At 37.7% G+C, this 18,841-nt stretch overlaps 1 protein-coding gene across 4 annotated transcripts in view; it reads right to left on the minus strand.

Annotated features, from left to right (window-relative positions):
- The window catches only part of Sntg1 (syntrophin gamma 1), a 922,134-nt gene that overhangs the window by 577,705 nt on the left and 325,588 nt on the right, over positions 1–18,841 (minus strand). For all 4 annotated transcript variants that reach the window (XM_045143328.1, XM_045143330.1, XM_045143327.1 and 1 more), the window contains one exon: positions 12,400–12,589. The gene's annotated coding sequence lies outside the window, so the exon portion shown is untranslated. The remainder of the gene's footprint in view (positions 1–12,399; positions 12,590–18,841) is intronic.

The following is an 18,841-nucleotide window of genomic DNA, read 5'->3' on the forward strand; positions in this document are numbered from 1 at the left end:
CTAGCAATAGCAATCCACTTAAAAATTCAGAGAAATACATTTGCATATACAAAATTTTAATGTAATAGTTTTGAATTCATGACAAAAAAAAACTCATTTACAAACCAAACCTGTTCTTTAATAATGAGTTAGATATTAGGGTTGTTTTGGCTTTTAGGCCATTAGAATTTGTGACCTTGGGGGAAAACTTTCTGGATATTAACATCTTCTTTAGACTAAAGAGAAAAGGTAGACACTGAGAGTTGAAATAGATTACCTGTAAGACCTTACTTAGCTATGACAACCCATGCTATGGCAAGCCACGAATGAATGTGTGTGTGGTGTGTGTGTGTGTGTGTGTGTGTGTATCTATATGTGTGTGTGTGTGCATATATATATATATATATATATATATATGGGGGATGCTATATTATTATGTTTATATTAATTTCATCTCAAAACCCAATTATTTAACCAATATGGTAAATGGTGTGCTTCTAAATATAAAATAACTCCTTCACAGATATATTTGTAGAAAATTACTGTTAAATAAATCTCCACTATTTAAGATCTGAAATTCTATTTTTGGAAATATTTTTACAATGCAGTTCTGCAATTCTCAGCAATTTTAAAGTATTTATACTATTATACTTAAATTTTATAATACTCCAATAATCTATTGGATATGACTAGAAAATACACTAGGTACATGTTTGCGAGTCAACAAAAAATAAAACATATTTTGAGCAATTGTCACATCACTGGAAATATTACACTATTTCCAAGGTGTCTAGTTTGGTAATCTTTGTGAACTGCTAGGTCGGATCACTTGGAAAATGCTCCTGTCAGTGAGTATGCAATTGCATTAGACTGAGCTTACATTGATGCCCATTCACTGGGCACTTAGATTATTTACACGTGTGTACACACTGTTTTCACCTTTGATATCAATAAGACAAGCTTTATGAAAGCGTATTTCAATGTTAGGTAGTAGCCTTGTTAAATGGTTAAGGCAATACACTTGCACTTGAAATCTATTAAGGTTTCCCTGCATGGGTTCAAATCCTGTCACTTGTAGTTGGTTTTGCCTTTTGGGTCCTGAACATTGGTGCATTTCAGTTCATTGTCTGAATCCATCTAAGAGTCAATATTCTTGGATACCAACCATAAATGGAATTAGTGAACAGTGAATTCTTATGTGCAAGGTGTTGAATTCAAAAACATTTTACTATGCCAAATATAAAGTATTAAACCCTTTAATCTCTAATCAGTTAAAACCTAGATAAAGGGTTATACTATCTAGATATAGGGAGTGAATCTCAGGCCTGAGGTGCTGGAGCCAGGCAAATATCACCTCTGGTTTGGAGGTTCTGATTTTGAGTTGAACTCTACCTTTGAGGACAGCCTGGAATGATTTGTCCTTGTGTGTGACATATTCCTTTTTCTTATGGGGCTGGAAAATACAACATTTGGGGGAACTTATAAAGCTTAAGCTTTAAAAAAAACTTAAAACATTTTTGGGCTGGAGGGTGGCTTAGTGATTAAGGCACATGCCTGCAAAGCCAGGTTCGATTCTCCAGGTCCCACATAAGCCATATGCACATGTTGGTGCATGCACCTTGAATTTGTTTGCAGTGGCTGGAGGCCCTGGCATGCCCATTCTCCTTCTCTTTCTCTTTCTCTCTCTGTCTTTCTCTCTGATAAATAAAAAAATAAAAATAAAAATAAGTCTTAAAAAATTAATACATTTTTATTTTTTTCTTGGAGAAAAAGTAGAAATTATGGAAAAAATTGAAACAGGCAATAGCTATTTTGTACTACCCTTTTCATATGTAAATCCATTCTTAATGTAGGACTACAAGTATAAACTAATGCAATTTGAGAGTTCAACAAAATGGTCCTATTTGGCACATGCTGCTATCTTGCTCAGATGTATTGGCTCATTGATTAGAATTCCATGTGCCTTAAGCTTGAAATGGAGCTCTTCAGCTGAGGTTTTTGCTTGCATTGTCCTGAATTGGGCAGAAGAGAGCATGAGTGCCCTAGGAAGGAAGGCTAACACACACACTGTGGTTTGAAAGTGGTTTGAATGTTTCCCCAAAGTTCTCATGTTGGGTGCTAGACACAGTGGTAGTTATGGTTTTGATGTCAAATGTACCCCATAGGTTCATGAGTTTGCACACTTGGTCCCTAGCAAAGTAGCATTGTTTGGGAAAGTTGTGGAGCATTTGGGTGATGGACTCTTGTTGGATGAAGTGGCTCACTGGAGGCAGGCCTTAAAGTTTTGTATAGAAGCAACTACATCCATCTTCTGCTACTTACCTTCCACTATTGTGACAGCTACCTGCTATGTCCTGCCTTCTCCACCATGATAAAAATTCCTCTAGAAATTATTAGCTGAATTAAACACCTTTCTTCCAGGAAAAAATAAACTATTTGAGTGTATACTTGTCACAAATTCTCCAGCCCCTCTCATATGTGCAAAGATGTCATTCTTTGCAATAGGTACATAAGCAGGTGGAGAGATGGCTCAGTGGTTAAAGCACTTTCCTGAAATGGATACACAATCAGATGGTAGTGTGTCATTTACTTGTACAGCTCCCACTGTTATTAGCCACTTGGGTAGCTTCTTCAAACCCTATAACAAAAGTTGCAATCAATTTGTTCTAAATGAATGAGTGAATTGATGCAGCTTGTTGGTTTAAGTTCTCTTTGAAGCCTGAAGGCACTACAGTATTGTCTGATGCCAAATTCTTTGCTCAATAGTATACTTGAGTCAATATATGTGAGCAAAAAATTTCTCTTCTTGGAATAATCAGTATTTTTTATATAACATTTATTTTTCCTCAAAAGAAATGGAGACATTGTTTATTCAATATTTATGTTTTAAGAAATAATACTCCCTTACCATGAAAAACTGTCAGTTTAGATTTAGAAAATGATTCAGAGAGGCCAAGAAAGGCTTACACTACAGAACTTTCAAATGTGGGACAATAACAAAAGCATGTGAACTTATTTATCTCCTGAAATTCAAGCTTGAATAAACTCAGTAAAGGGTAAAGGGCATTGATACCAAAAGACATTTTGACATTTTTAGAAAAAAATATTTTATTCCCTTTTAGTACTAGCTCTTTCCACATGACTATAAGTGCCAATAATTGATAATGATACATTTGTCTTTTTCATAAAAGCCGTTCAATATCTGTGTTTTTTTTTTTTTTTTTGAGGTATTCTATTTCTGTAGTCTAAGCTGGCCTGGAATTCACTGTATAGACTCAGGGTGGCCTCAAACTCACACTGATCCTCTTACCTCTGCCTCCCAAGTGCTGGGATTAAAGGTGTGTGCCCCCTACACCTCACTGTTCAACATCTTTGATGTGTAAATCAAACCTGTTGCTTACTAGCTTAAATAAACAAAAATATGAATTTTGAATAGATGTAAACTTTAACCAGCTAACAACTATTTGTGTAATTATCTAGCCTTAAAAGCATATGCCAACAAAATGAGTACAGAAAGTTAGTAAGAGCAAAACAACCATACAACATTTATAATTTTAAAAGCTAACAAGACTTGGGAGATAGTTCAACCAGTATGAGCATTTGTACACAAGAATAAGGGCCTGAGTTAAATCCCTAGTACCCATGTGAAAAGCTAGTCATGGCTATGCATGTCTGAAAGATCAGCTACAATAGGAGTGGAGGCAGGAGAATTACTGGGGCATACTGGTCAACAGGTCAGCAGCTCCAGGTTCAGTGAGATTCTCCAATTCAAGGAATCATTGCCCACCCAATGTTCTACTAGACTCTGTGTGTCATGTGCACAGGCATTCAATATGTGTACATGTATTGTTGCAGTTACCTTCATATTGCTTGTGCACAGCTCCTGTAAGAGGAGCTGATGGATAGAAATTATGTTATGGCTTACAGTCTTGAGGGGAAGCTCCAAGACAGCAGTGGAAAGCATGGCATGAGTAGAGGCTGGACATCACCTCTGTAACAGCAGGTGGAACGCCAGAACTTGAGAGTCAGCCAAATACTGGCAAACAGCATCTTGCTATAATACACATAAGCCCATTCACTACAACAAATCTCTTACTGCAAGTCTCCAATTTCCAAATTGCCAATGGGTTGGGACCTAGCATTCAAAACACAAGAGTTAATGGGGGATATCTAATTCAAATCACCACACATGTGCATGCACCATACATATAAGCCCCACACCATTCATACTACATACCACCCTTCAAATGCTGACAGAACACATCAATTCATATGGACAGTTATGAAATGCTAGAACCTTGTTTTATCAGGCACTTAATAATGCATAAATAAATGATACAATATTAGATATACAAAATTGAAATAAAATTAGCATTACTCTATACAGTTGTACTAGTTACTTTTCTCATTGGTGTGACATATAACTTGAAGAAAAAAGCATTAAGCAATAGAAAGGCTTATTTCATCAGAGAGTTTCAAGAGAGAGATAGTCAGTCATGGTGAGGAATCTTATGGCAGAAGCATGAGGCAACAGTTCTCAATGCATCTACAGTCAGGAAGTAGAGAAAGAGAGAGAGAGAGACAGAGAGAGACAGAGACAGAAAGAATGCCAGAGCTCAGCTGCCTTCCTTGTTTTCCCTTTGTATTTAGTCTAGGACCCTAGTACAGGGGATGTGACTGTCCACATTTAGAATGGCTTTTTCCTTCTCAGTTAAGCTACTCTGGAAACATCCTCCCAGACACACAACCACAAATGTGTCTTCTGGGTGAGTCCAAATCCAGGCAAGTTAATAGTAAAGATTAAACATCACATGGCTAATGTCAGTGCAGGATTTTTTATCTTAAACTCCCTCTTCATGAAGATAATGACTACTGTATATATTTAATAAATGCACATATAAATTATATTAATGAATGCATAACTACCCCAAAGAAAACACAAAGGGGATATGTGAGGTAGCTACTCACAGAAAAAAAAAAAAAAAATGTGTTGGGCGTGGGAGAAAAGACCTGTAAACCATTATAGAACTGTGGTGGTTTGAATGTAAAATGTCCCTTATAGACTCATGTGTATGGACTCTGCATACTCAGTTGGCGCCGCTTGAGAAGGTGTGGATCCTTGAGGAGGTGGGGTCTTGCTAGAGGAAGTGTGCCACTGGAGACAGGCTTTAGAGCTCAGTCCTACTTGGTATCTCTCCATCCTCCCTGCTGATGATGGCCTGCTATACCTTCTCTGCTACAATGTGTATTTTCATGAAATGGTAAAAGAAAAAGTGAATCTTTTCCTTTCTTAAGCTGTTTCTGTTTGGGTATTTTATTTTAGGAAAGAGGCAACTAACACATTTGTGACGAAGTACAAAAGTTAAAAAAATAAAGAAGCATCTAGAAAGAATGAAGGAGTAGGAAAGAGAAAGAAAACTAATAGTTCACAGTCATCTCGGTGGAAAGCACAGTGGGCTATTTGAGGATAATAGTGGAGTCTTTCATACATTCAAGTTATAGTGGATGGGTGTCTGGTCAGGTCTGAATTTCTCAGACCTCCTCTGTCCTCACAGCACTATTTACAGGTCAGTCCATGCTGCCTCACAGGAAATACCCTCTGAGAACATATCCCACAATGACAGACAGGATAAGGATAATAAGTACAAAAAATCAGCTATAGGGGGAGGAGGCACTTTAGCTATATTGAATAATATAAAAATTTTTACAAGAAAAACATCGCAAGAATAATAATTTTCTTACAGAGATTAGTAGTACAAGACAATCCATAAATATATAAAAATGATGAGACAATACTTCAAAATAAACTAAACTAAATCAATAACATGATTAAAGATAAAATAAAGACACAAATCAGAATTAAGATTTCAGAAATTAAGTTATAAAAAAGAAAATTTTAACTAAAATATATTTCATCACAAGTCCCAGATGTAAACCAAGGAGCTGCAGGATTTGATGTTTATCTTGTTGGGCTTAGGTCTTATGTTACTCCAAACTTTTTTTGCTGTGTCCCTGTTTGTCCATTTGGAAATGTTTATTCCGTATCATTGTATGTTTGTATGTGTAACTTGTATTTTGATTTCACAGAGATCACAGTTAAGAGACTTCCTTGAGTTTCAGATGAGAATTTATAATTTTAGTCTTTGAACAGTGCTGAAAATGGGGACTTTTGCAGTTATCCTGAATACATTTTACATGACTGGATGAGCATGGCCCTATAAGATCAAAGGGTAGATGTTCATGGCTTAAATGCATTATGTTGAAGTATCAAGTTTACAAGGGATTGACTATGATAGTTAACCTCTGGTTTTCAACTTCACAGCATTGGAAACAAATCTCTTTTATAATTTATTGTTATTTATTTATTTGAGAGTCAGGAGAGAAACAGAGAGAGAGAAAGAGAGAATGAGTGAGGTAGGTCCCCCAGCCACTGCAAATGAACTACAGATGCACGTGCCACCTTATGCATCTGGCTTACATGGGTCCTAGGAAATTGAATCTGGGTTATTTGGCTTTGCAGAAAGGCATCTTAACTGCTAAGCCATCCCTCCAGTCTGAGACAAATCTGTTGATTCATTTGTTATGGACTTTCTAGATTAACTTTATTGAAAAGCACCATCCTCTGTATGATTTTGCTCTTCAAAATCCAAACTATACATGTCAATAGGCCTTTTGTGTTAGGTCATCTTTTATTTCCAGCAGTTCTAGGTGATTATATTCCAATTCTTGCCTATAACCTGATTTTATCAAGATGCAGCTAGTAAAATTTTAGCAAGGGAGACTGGGTCTACTAAAACCATAACTTATAAAGCCCTGAAGCCCCTGTTATCAGGATGCTTAGGAACACCCCTGGCCATACGTAAATAACTCTCAGTGCCACTGAACTGTCAGATATCAGTCACTGAATTTATTATCCTGAGCTAAACCTGGCTCAGGGATCACAAAGATAACACAGAATCCACACAGGAGCTCAACTCTATATCCTGGCCCAGTGGTATAACCTATGATCTCTCTTTTTTTTTAATATAGGAATCTTGTTTATTTTTTTCCTTTTGAGCTAAAACAAGAGGAAATGAGAAAAAAATAAAAGAAAATCTCTGAGCCAGTCTTTGCAGCAGATACTGAACAGAGGTTTTCGCTCACTAGATTATCTTTAATCATCATCACACTACTTTTTTTTATTATTAGTTTTCTATTCAGCAAATACAGGCAGTTTGGTACCATTATTAGGCTCATCCATGACCTACCTCCTCCCCATTAGCCCCTTCTTGTTGAGGTATGTGGGTCATGCCTTGTGGAGTTAGCCCACAGTTATTGGTACGATAAATGTCTCTGCATATCCTGACCCAACATGTGGCTCTTAAACTCTCTATTAAAAAAAAAAAAAAAAAAGTAAGGGTTATTTCATTTGTCCTGGAACTAACTTACTCTCTGTTGGAGAATCTGCTTCTGTTTTTCAGATAGGTGTAGATCCTAAGGAGAGAGCCACCACATCATACCTCAAAAGGGCCCTGGCTGAAACTAAGGAAAATTAGTGAAACAAGCAAGGGTGCTGTTTTCCTGATGAACCAGATACCAGCACAAGGGAGGAGACCAACACAGAGAAAAATCAACTCCTACTAAATCAGAGAGCCAGAGTCTCAGAGGCCCCCAACACCTCATCACTGAAGCAGACTAAAAATGAACCCAACATGGCTCAGGGAAGTTTTGTGGAAGAGGGGGCGGAAAGAATGTCAGAACCTATGATCTCTTAGGAGGCTTCAAAGTCTTATTCAACAAACAGTCAAGTGAGACTCCCTTCCCTCCCCCTGCCACTGATGTCTCAGCATCACAAAGAGGAGGAATTCCTTCAGACAATCAACACCTTCTAAAGTCTCTTTTTGGTGAATAGCCCCAAAAGTTAGTTTGAATTCCTGACTTATTGGATTCCAAAACTGAGTACAGAGATTTAGGGGGGGCTTCACCTATTTTTCTTGCTGCTTTTATGTAAACCAACCCTGCATGGTCAGAGATGGAGCAAAACTAGCCAATCACACTCAAAAGTCAGAGAGCAAACACTACAGTCATGAGAAAGATGGTTTCAACAATACTATTGCATTTCCTGGTTTATATCTCTTATAAGTCTTCTAATAACCATCTTAATATTTACATCCAGAAGCCTTCATCTAATCTGTATACTGATCCTGTTCATCCGGAAAACCATTCAACAATCAGGTAGATTCATGTGGAAAACATCCTTCTGATGAGAGAATGCAGACATATAAGCCTCTCACATGAGAATCATCAATCAAAAACTGAAACAGTAGAAAGAGTAAGGGGGCTTGACATATCCCACACAAAGTCCTCTTTAGGACAAAGCTGTCAGAATAGAGCCCATAGCAAAAAGTCCCTTGGGCCCCATCTCTCTCTGATTTTTGTCATATAAGTTTTTTTTTTTCTTTATTTTACATAAGCAGAACAGATGAAGAGTTAGGTCATAGATACTCTTCCTTTAAGAAGAGAGATGGTAGCTTATAGAAACAAAGTGGCCATGTCCTCCTTGCAGTTACTTGTGACCCACATAGTGGGAGAGAGAAAAGTAAACATCTTGGGGAGGAAAGTAGGACTAGATAGTACTGATTTGTGACTTTGTAACCTGTCCTCTGTCTTCTCTCAGCTCTGGACACTAAGTGGAGTTACATCCACCCTGTAACAGGGCCTTAACTCAAGTCAGAGAACCTCGGCTTAAAAGGTTATAAAAGTAAGTAATTTCCTTTGCCCTGAGAGTTTTCTGTTATCAACTATCTAGGAAACTCTGACCACAGAATTCAGGTTGATAATGAGGAATTCTACCTAAAAAATTATGCCCCTCCATTTGAACTGAGTCAGTATCTTTATCAATGGGCTTCCATACTTTGGTAATTTTAGGACCTCTTTTGATAACTGATAACTTTAATATTTGGTCATATTATAAGTGGATTATGTTCTTGCCCTGTTATCCTCTTTTGCCCCTTCTCCACTATGCCCTCCAAGGTTAAGAGAACATTGTGTATGAGGAGGTGCAAAGAATGTAAGATACACAGAGTAAGAAGGAGTGCTTTGGAGCACTGCCCTCCTAACATGAACCAACTGGTGCATTCATGATCTCACAGTGATTATTGATATATCCTATACTGTTCTAAGTCCATCAATACTTTGATGTGGAGACTTGTGGGCAAAAGGAGTGATACAGCAAAACAAGAAGAACAACTTAGAAAGCAAGGATTTTTTTTTTTTTTTCTTTTTTGGGGTAGGGTCTCACTTTAGCTCAAGCTGACCTGGAAAGCACTCTGTAGTTTCAGGATGGCCTCGAACTCACAGTGAGCCTCCTACCTCTGCCTCCCAAATTCTGGGATTAAATGTATGTGCCACCATGCCTGGCTTGAAAGCAAAGAATTTTAAATCATTAAATAGGAAATTAATGAAAAGGGCTTTTGTGTTTTGCTTTGTTTTAGACAGTCAGTGGGATGGCTTATGTTTGAGTGCATCAGATCTTCTATATTAGAGAACACATTTGCCCATGGAACAGATCATTTATTCCTACTGCTTATCAATGAGTGTACTATTGTTACATATGGGTATTTATAGTGAGATGGATTTCAATTATTGGAAAATAAACTTGTTATTTTATTTTTATTTATTTATTGCCTTTGGGGGATTGAACTTAGAGTATGTCACGTGCTACTCAAGAGATGTAAACAATACCACCAGCCCCAACTACTTTTAAGAAATTATTTTATTCTTAGGCTTGATTTCAAGTGTGCTTAACTTGAAAAATGACTTGGAGGTAGAGATGATTTTCTTTATTCTTTCTTTCTGAGATAGTATTAGACCCTTGGAGATGTTCTGTGCTCAAAATAGTTGTAAGAACAATGTTTGGCTTTTTTAAGTGTGATGGTTACTGTTCCCTGCTGGTGACTAAGAGGACAGATGTGATGTCCATTGGACACTGTGACATAGCGTTTCTTGTCTAACAGTGGGGATCCATGTTAGGATAGTGACTACCTGACTTCTGACCTAAACATTTATGCCTGATTCATGTCACTGAACACACTTGTTAGTTGGGAATTGAACTGAAATTTTTGCTTGACCACAGTGTTCATATTTCCAGGGTTGTATAACTTTAGGTTCTATAAAGATGTTTTAAGTTTATCATTAAATGGACTTTATTTCCTAATGCAGATTGCTCTTCATAATGTTATGGGCCTCATCCAATCAGTTGAAAGCTTGGATAGAAGTAAAGGCTGAACCTCTTCCCTTTCCTACTTCACTCATACTAGTAGGAAGTCTTTAGGCTTGACCTGCACATAGCTCTTTTCTGAGATCTAGCCTGTGGGTATGGGACTCACACTGCAGATCTGAGTATTGCCAGCCATCAGAATTAGTTGAGCAAGCTTCCAAATCTCTGTCTGTCTGCATAGACAAATACATCTTATTTGGTCTGCTTTTCTGCAAAATCCTGCTCCACTGAAGTAGTTAAGTATGTCCTTGGACTTTATGCATATACTGACTTTGTAGTAACACTACACATTTAGGATGTAATTGATACAAAAGTTCCTATTGTTATATCTTATATTTTAATTTTATTTCACTTTTAGAAAGTAATTATAATGTTATAATTTCAGATTTGCTTAGCTCTTATATTTTGTAGATTTATACCATTTTTCATCATTTCATCTACTTTTTGGTAGCAGAGATAATAGACACATATATAGGTATAATCTAATAACATCTTCCTCATTTCTTAATAATAGATGTCAAATTAATATATCATTATTATTTAGGTCATAATTTCTTAATAATGTGTTCTATGTGGAAATATAGCAGTCCAAATAAATTTTCATAGTGTGAATATACATATTGAATGATTTCTGAAATGCTTTCTCTTTTATTTGTTCTAGTCATAACTCTTGTAATCTGTTACCATGAGCCAAATTTTGTTCCTCCAAAATTCATGTGTTGAAATTATAGCAATGTGCAGCACTACGTAACTATCTAAGAGGTTTTTTAAGTTAAAATAGGGTCAAATGTAGGTACTGTAATCCATATAGACTGCTGTTTTTTATAGGACCAGAAGAAAGACTGGTCCAAAGAGAAGATCAGTTGTAGACACACAAACAGCAGAAGACATCACTATCAGTCAATTCCATGGGCCTATGCAGAGATGCAGGGCCTTCCAAGAAACCATTTTACAAGCATCTGATTCTGGGTCTCATTGGAGGACCTGAGTAGAGCTCCTGCTCTTCTCTCACTTTTATGTTTAGAGTCCCCTGTGTTCTGTACCAGATTTCTGGCTGCTCCTTCCGTTGCCCTTTATCTCTGGGATCCAATAAGTACAGGTAAGCTTGCATTTCCACTGGGCACCCTGACCTGTCTTCCTATTCATTACTTGTAAATGCCTCATGGAGACGATGGGTGATGAAAACTTATAAAGTATATGTCCCAGATTTAAACTTAAATATCAACACATTCAGTTTAGGATAGTATATTTGTAAAGAATTTTTCCATCTATTGGTGGTCTCTGTCTCAAGGTCTGTACTGATTTTTGCAAGCATGACAACTAGAAACCTAAACTAGAACCTTCCAGCTTTATTTGTCATACCTCCTTTTGTTGCCACCACCAACCGGGAATGATGGCACAAGGCACACAAGTTCTTAACAGCACTCCTGTGAGTGTTCCCAACAGTCAGCCTGTCTGAACTACTTTTTCACTCTCTGAGGTTATCCTAATATTTCCATCAGAGGAGTTGAAAACATAATTGAATATATCAATAACTTCATTTTCAAAAACTTCTAACTATTCCCAGTACTCTGAAATTTTCTGGCAAGCCCTGCTGTAATAGAATCCTACTGTCTCCTCTTTGCTGAAGTCATGCACCATACACAATTTTCTTTCTTTGATTTACCCTGACTAGTCTGCCCTGGGTTCAAATCAGTTGTACTCTTTACTGACACTGCTATATCCTATGCAAACTTAGAATGAATCTCTGTACTTCCTTAACTTTATAGCCACTCATCCTACCCTTTCCCAGATGTCTCTTCTTTTCTGTACCTCAGCACATATCAGCAGATGGAATTGCAAGAATCTATCTATCTATCTATCTATCTATCTATCTATCTATCTATCTATCTATCTATCTATTTATATACATATATTAAATGGGTCTGAATGGAATGAGACCTGGAAGCAAAATAACCATCAAGATGCCCTTGTCTTCTAAAACCATTCTCCAATAAAATAAAAAGAGCTTATTTCCGAAGTGGCTGATTATGAGTAGTATACAAAAATGATGCTATACCATACAGAAAGCACAAAACCACTCATTAAACAACTGAAACAATAACTAAAAGGCTTTTGACAGCATGAATGTTTGACATTAGTTGGTGAAAATTGTGTCTTACCTCAGTAATTATGTTCTCATAAATGTATAATTCCCATCCATAAATGATAAGAATAGCAGAAACATTTGAATAGATCAATCTCTGTAAAAACTTTGGCCAGTGTTTCTATGTCACTATTGCAGGAAACAATGATGAGCAGGAGGATATGTCAGTTTGCCTTCAGGAGGAGTTCTTGGAACATGACAGAGACCTTTGGATAAAAACAAAACAATATGGATTCAATGCCACACACTCATGTATTTTTACTGGTTCATTAATTTTACCAAATGCAACATACTAATGCATATGTTAGTAGACAAAAGTTCATAGTCTAGTGTAGCTTTTTATATAAATCTCCAACTATTATTAAGTAGAAATTGTATTAAAAAGTAGAGAATATAAAGTATTGGAGCATATAATGTAAACCACAAACTATTTTAACAGGAATGTGTTTGGGAAATTTAGAAGTACCAGTGTGCCCTTTGAAGATAATACTTGATAACTTAAGTTGATTTGATTTGAGTTGATTCTGTGAACTAAAGTTCCAAAAACATACTGAAACTACCTTTAATGCCTCCTAAGACTATAGATTGTTTAGAATTCCCAAGTATAAAGAATGGAATGTTATAAGACCAAATCATCTGGGTCTACCTTAACCCCTTTGATAGGCAATTAACATTCATTTCTGTGTTTTCCCTCACATACTGTGACCAAGCAAATCCTTTGATATGTTTAAACAGATCGTCTGGCTTCCAAAAATTTGAAATGTAAGAATGTCATCACTTTGGAAAACTATATGGAGGCTCCTGAAAAAACTGACTATAGAGTTACCAACAGATCTAGTTATTCCCTTACTGGGTATATATGCTAAATGCTCCATGCCTCAGCTTAGAGAGATTTGCTCAACCTTGTTTATAGCTGCTCAATTCATAGCAGCCAAGGGTTGGAGTCAACCCAAATATCCATCACTAGATGAATGGATAACTAAGATGTGGTATATTCACATGATGAACTTCTACACAGAAGTAAGGAAAAACAACACAATTAAATTTGAAGAAAAATGGTCCAGCCTGGAACAGCTTATTCTCAGTGAACTTACCCAATAATCGCCACATAGTTTCAATCATCTACAGCTCCTAACCTGAATCTACCCAAGTTGCCAAAATACCTGCCAAGCATCTCGAGGACCAGACAAGAGAGAGGGTGGGGAGGAAGGGAAGGGCATGGGGGAAGGGGTACACAAAACTGGACCCAAAAGGCAATGGAACCATAAAATTATACATTCCAAAAGACAGAGCAAATGGATGAACTTCCACCAGGCCCTTAGAGGGAACACCAGATTCACAAGGCCCTGGAGAGGGTACAACAAAAACTGTTCATTATCTCATCCTATTTCTGCTTATCTCTGTCCCTCCTTCCCTTTTTTGTCCCATCTCTCTATCTCTTTTATATCACTTATCCTATTCTTACTGCTCTTCTTGGCCGCTGACCTGTAACTCCCCATACAAGCAGGTGGTAATCATCCATAATGAGCTTTTGATCAGAGAGACCTACAAGGTTTTCCAAAAGAAGACAGACAGTTATATGTCAGAGCACTTGAGACCCACCATAGGTTAAAGGTGAGACCCTATTGCTGAAGACACCATACACTGTTCATATGTTGCAATGAGCAACATGGTTGGAAGCTGGAAGAGAGTCAGTCTCCAGACAGTGTGTCTAGTGCCAGAAGGTGATTCATGAACGACTGGGAGATAAAGACCAATATCTGTCCAAGCAACTCTATGGTTTAACTTACTTAGCAGCAAACAACCTGCTCATACAAGTGCAATAGTGGTGAATAATCATGGTTGGGAGTGAACTGCTCTCAATTTGGCTAACTGATCTGTTTAGTGGAACAGAACTCATAGCTGGAGCTGGGAAACAAGTCAGAACCATATCCAAAAATGAACCTGCTCTCCAGTAAACTATCTCTAAAAAACAAAGGTTAACACATCTACTTGATGCAAACTTTACTCTCCATTGGATAATCTGCTTCTCTTTTTCAGATAGACACAGATCCTAAGGAGAGAACCACCCCATCATACCTCAAAAGGGCCCTAGCTGAAACTAAGAATAATGGGGGAAACATGCAAGAATGCTGTTTCCTTGGTAAACTGGAAACCAGCACAACTGTGAAGGAGATAGACACAGAGAACAATCAACCCTTACCAAACCAGATATCCAGAGTCACAGAGGCACTCAAGATCTCAACAGAAAGCAGACCTAACATGAAACCAACATGGCTCAGGAAAATCTGAGGAAGACGGGGCAGAAAGAATGTCAGAGCCACACATTGGGTCATGACACACACAGACATTTCCTCCTAACTGACACTAAAGGCTAACCCCACAGTGCACGACCCATATACCCCAACAAGGAGGGTCCCAGTAGAGAGGGAAGTACAGGGAGGAGGCTAACAACAGTACAAACTTGAATGTATTCACTGACTACAAAAATAAAAAATAAAAAATTAAAAATTAAAAAAGAATATCATCAAATAGAAAGTTATTCAATAGCAAAGGTTTCCCTGTTTTGTTGTAACCCACCTACATGATTACTCTACCAATGTATTTGAAAAGTAACTTTCTTTATGACTCTTGTTGTGTTTTATAACTATAAAAACTTCCATGAAATTATTAATATATTGGAATATGAAATTTATGATGACTTTAATCTATATGCCCAAGCTATGGTCACTAATATTTGGCTCCAGAAAAGAAAATACTGTCTTATTCCCTGTGAAATGATAACTGTAGATTTTGTGTCTAGAAATTAAAATGAACTTTTGATAAATAAGAATTACATGCAAAGTGCATTAAACATGCATATTGCATACATACCCAAATAGACCTAATGCTAAAAGACCGAAACTAACATACATGGACGACCATGTGCATTTGCACACATAAAAAATTCAGCAATCAAAACTTAGACATTTCAATAATCATAAATGTAAGATTTTCAACATGTGACCCAGCACATAATAGACGGGGATATACAATGACACAAATATGCCCAGAGGTATAAGGCGTTTTGGAGAAACAGCAGGCATAGGTGAAGATTCTAGCACATTGGAAGTATTAACTGTTTTGTACAAATTATTTTCCACTTACTAAGCATGTTTCTAAAATCACCCATGGAGCAGGCAGAAGATTAAATCCACCTAACCACACCTGGCTCTTTTATAAGGCTTTTTCTGGCCATCAGTCCATAAGTGGCCTTCCTCACACTTCTGGGGTTTTTTGTTGTTGTTTGTTTTGTTTTGTTTTTGTTTTTCAAGGTAGGGTCTCACTCTAGCCCAGGTTGATTTGTAATTCACTCTGTATTCTCAGGGTGGCCTTGAACTCATGGCAGTCCTCCTACCTCTGCTACCTCTGCCTCTGGCATGCTGGGATTAAAGGTGTGCACCACCAGGCCCAGCTCTTCTTTGTTTTAAAAGGGATTTTATTCAAGTTTAAACTTGAATTCAGGTCACTTATTGACAGTCCAGCCATGAAGTAGAATCACTTCGCTTAGGTGGACCCATGATTAAATGAAGTTCACATATTACATATTTTTACTCTTGTCAATTTGTCTTTTTTTTACAAGGTTTTGGCCTGGTAGAGAACTGAGAAAGGGCAGAATAAAAGCTCGTTTCCCTACATCTAATATCTATCTATCTATCTATCTATCTATCTATCTATCTATCTATCTATCTATGAAATATTTTGAACTGTCCTAACATAAATTATTGGGTTTTGAGGAAAAAAGGAGATGTAAGCCAGGCATGTGGCACATGCCTTTAATCCCAGCACTTAGCGGCAGAGGTAAGAGGATCACTGTGAGTTCAAGGCCACACTGAGACTTCTAGTGAATTCCAGGTCAGCCTGGGCTAGAGTGAGATCCTACCTCAAAAAAAAACAAACAAAAATAAAAGATGTATCACTGTGATGGTTTGATTCAGGTGTCCCACATAAACTTACTTGATAAAATTCCAGCTGATGGAGATTTGGGAATTAATGCATTCTGGAGGCTTATGGGTATTATAATCAGTCTCTCTTGCCAGTGTTTGGCATACTCTCCTATTCCTGTTGTCTACCTGATGTTGGCCAGGGGGTGATGCCTATCCTCTCCTCATGCCATCATTTTCTCCTGTGATCATGGAGCTTTTCCTCAAGCCTGTAAGCCAATATAAACCCATTTCTTCCCAAAAGATGCTGTTGGTCAGGTGATTTCTGCCAGCAAAGCAAGCCTAACTGAAAGAGTAATGTTGGCACTGAAAGTGGCATTGCTGCTAGGCACCTGACTGTGGCTCTGGCCTTTTGGAACTGATTTTCAGGAAGAATGTTGATGAATTTCAAACCTTGGCCTAAGAGATATCTTGGAATTCTGTAAGTACAGCTTGATGGACTATTCTGATCAGAGTTAAAAGATCTGGATGTAGTAAGAACTATGGACTGTGAGGTTTGGCTTATGAGAGGGAGAAAGAGCTTAGACTAGGCTAGAAGCAGTTTGTGTGAGAGGCTTGCTTTTATGCCCCTGTGATGAGAATTTGTGCAGGGTTGCATTGCATAGATATGTACTGGTGTGATCAGAGGGATATGATACAGAAATGAAATCTTTGGGCCTGAATTGCTGCCCATTCAGCTAAATTGACAGATTAAGACCTTTGAGATTAGAGCACTTGACACACATTGGGGTAACAGGAAGAATGTAGGCTCTTTTGAAGGGGCCTGAGTGCTCAGGGAGTGTCCTGTTCTTCAAAGTCAGCTTTATCATCCCCTCCCTCAGATTAACAAATTGATACCCTACCAGGTATTGTGGATTATAAGAAATGCAGGAAAGAGAGGGTCATTGAGTTTGCAATGTGGTCTTGTGTTTTGGAAATGGCCATGGGCAGTGTGGAGCAGATTTGCTGAATGCCTTCATGGAGAACCAATGAAGCCATGAGGATGAACCATGGGTTGCAGTGGAGACCTAGTGGAGATACTGGGACCACGAGATGGCTGCTAAGGAAAGCTGCTGGCCCTCATGAAATTTTCCAGGGCTGTGAGTAGCCTAGCTAGAGGGACAGAATTGGAACTCCAGAGAGTTGTTGCTGGTTAGAATTATTGGACTTGGAGACTTGTTACTGGCTAGACTTGTTGGACTTGGAGTTACAGAGTTTGATGGTTGCCATGCCTAAATTTTGCATTGGTTGAATATTTTTTTTTTTTTGCTATGCTCAATGACATATTTTGCAGTGTGTTTATGTTGCATCATTATGAGTTTGGGGGTTTTTTTTTGGTATTATGGCTCAGTTAAAAGATCTGATTATGGGTATGCTTGAACATCATTAATCTTGATAAAAACTATGAGGACTATTAAAGTTGGACTGAATGCATTATATTTTACATCACGGATGGTTAGCAGTTTCGTAGGTGGCAGAGGCAGAATGTGGTGATTTGATTCAAGTGTCTCCCATAAAGTTATGTGTACTGTGTTTGCAATGCTAGGTTCCCAGCTAATGGAAATTTGGATATTAACACATTCTGGAGGCAGTGTATTGTTGGGGACAAGCTTATGGGTGTTATAGCCAGTCTTCCCTTGCTAGTGTTTGACACACTCTCCTGTTCCTATTGTCCACCTAATGTTGGCCAGAGGGTTATGTCCACTTTATACAAAGCCATAATTTTCTCCTGCCATCATGAAGCTTCAATTTGAGCTTGTAAGCCAAAAATAAACACTTTTTTATTCAACAGTCACTTAATACTCTACATGTGGAAGACAAGGGAGTGTTTCACATTCAAAGTGCATGTAAAAAAACCTTGACTCAATGTAACTGTGGCATACTATGAACTTATAAATACATAACAGAATATGATCATATGAAGTTTACTAATGCTTAGAGACCTAGAATGTAATCTTAACAGAGCTTTGAAAAAAAAAAATACTTAACTCCCCCTTTGATCAGCTTTGATATGTAGTGTAAGCAAAAATGTAGGCCATTGCCAAATCACTTGATTACCCAGCATATTTAAATGGTAAGACCCTATTGCTGAAGACATCACAGTCTGCAGTTACAGGACATTGAGGCAACATTCTGGAATTGAGAAGGAAGCCAGATCTTTGCTGGGTAGCTCTCGTAGTGCTGGAAAGTGTTATGTGAGTCAAAAGTCGCAAACAGTGTGAGGAAGCAATGGATTCTGTAAACTACAAAATCAAGTAGCCAAGCAAAAATGAGGCAATAGTGGCCCACAGGCAATGGGATAATCAACTGTTCTATGAGTGGATTTGAGACCAGCTTAGTACAAGAGAATTCATACCTGGTACTGAAACCAAATCAGAAGCCTAGAAGGTCATAGACCCTTGTGGGGCTGCTCCTATTGTTCTTTGTATATAAGGAGATGTTATGCTTTGCAACAATTCTCCTAAAAGTCCATGATTATTTCCTTTAATCCATGCT

This window comes from Jaculus jaculus, chromosome 2 (assembly GCF_020740685.1).
Source record: "Jaculus jaculus isolate mJacJac1 chromosome 2, mJacJac1.mat.Y.cur, whole genome shotgun sequence".
NCBI classification, from domain to species: domain Eukaryota; kingdom Metazoa; phylum Chordata; class Mammalia; order Rodentia; family Dipodidae; genus Jaculus; species Jaculus jaculus.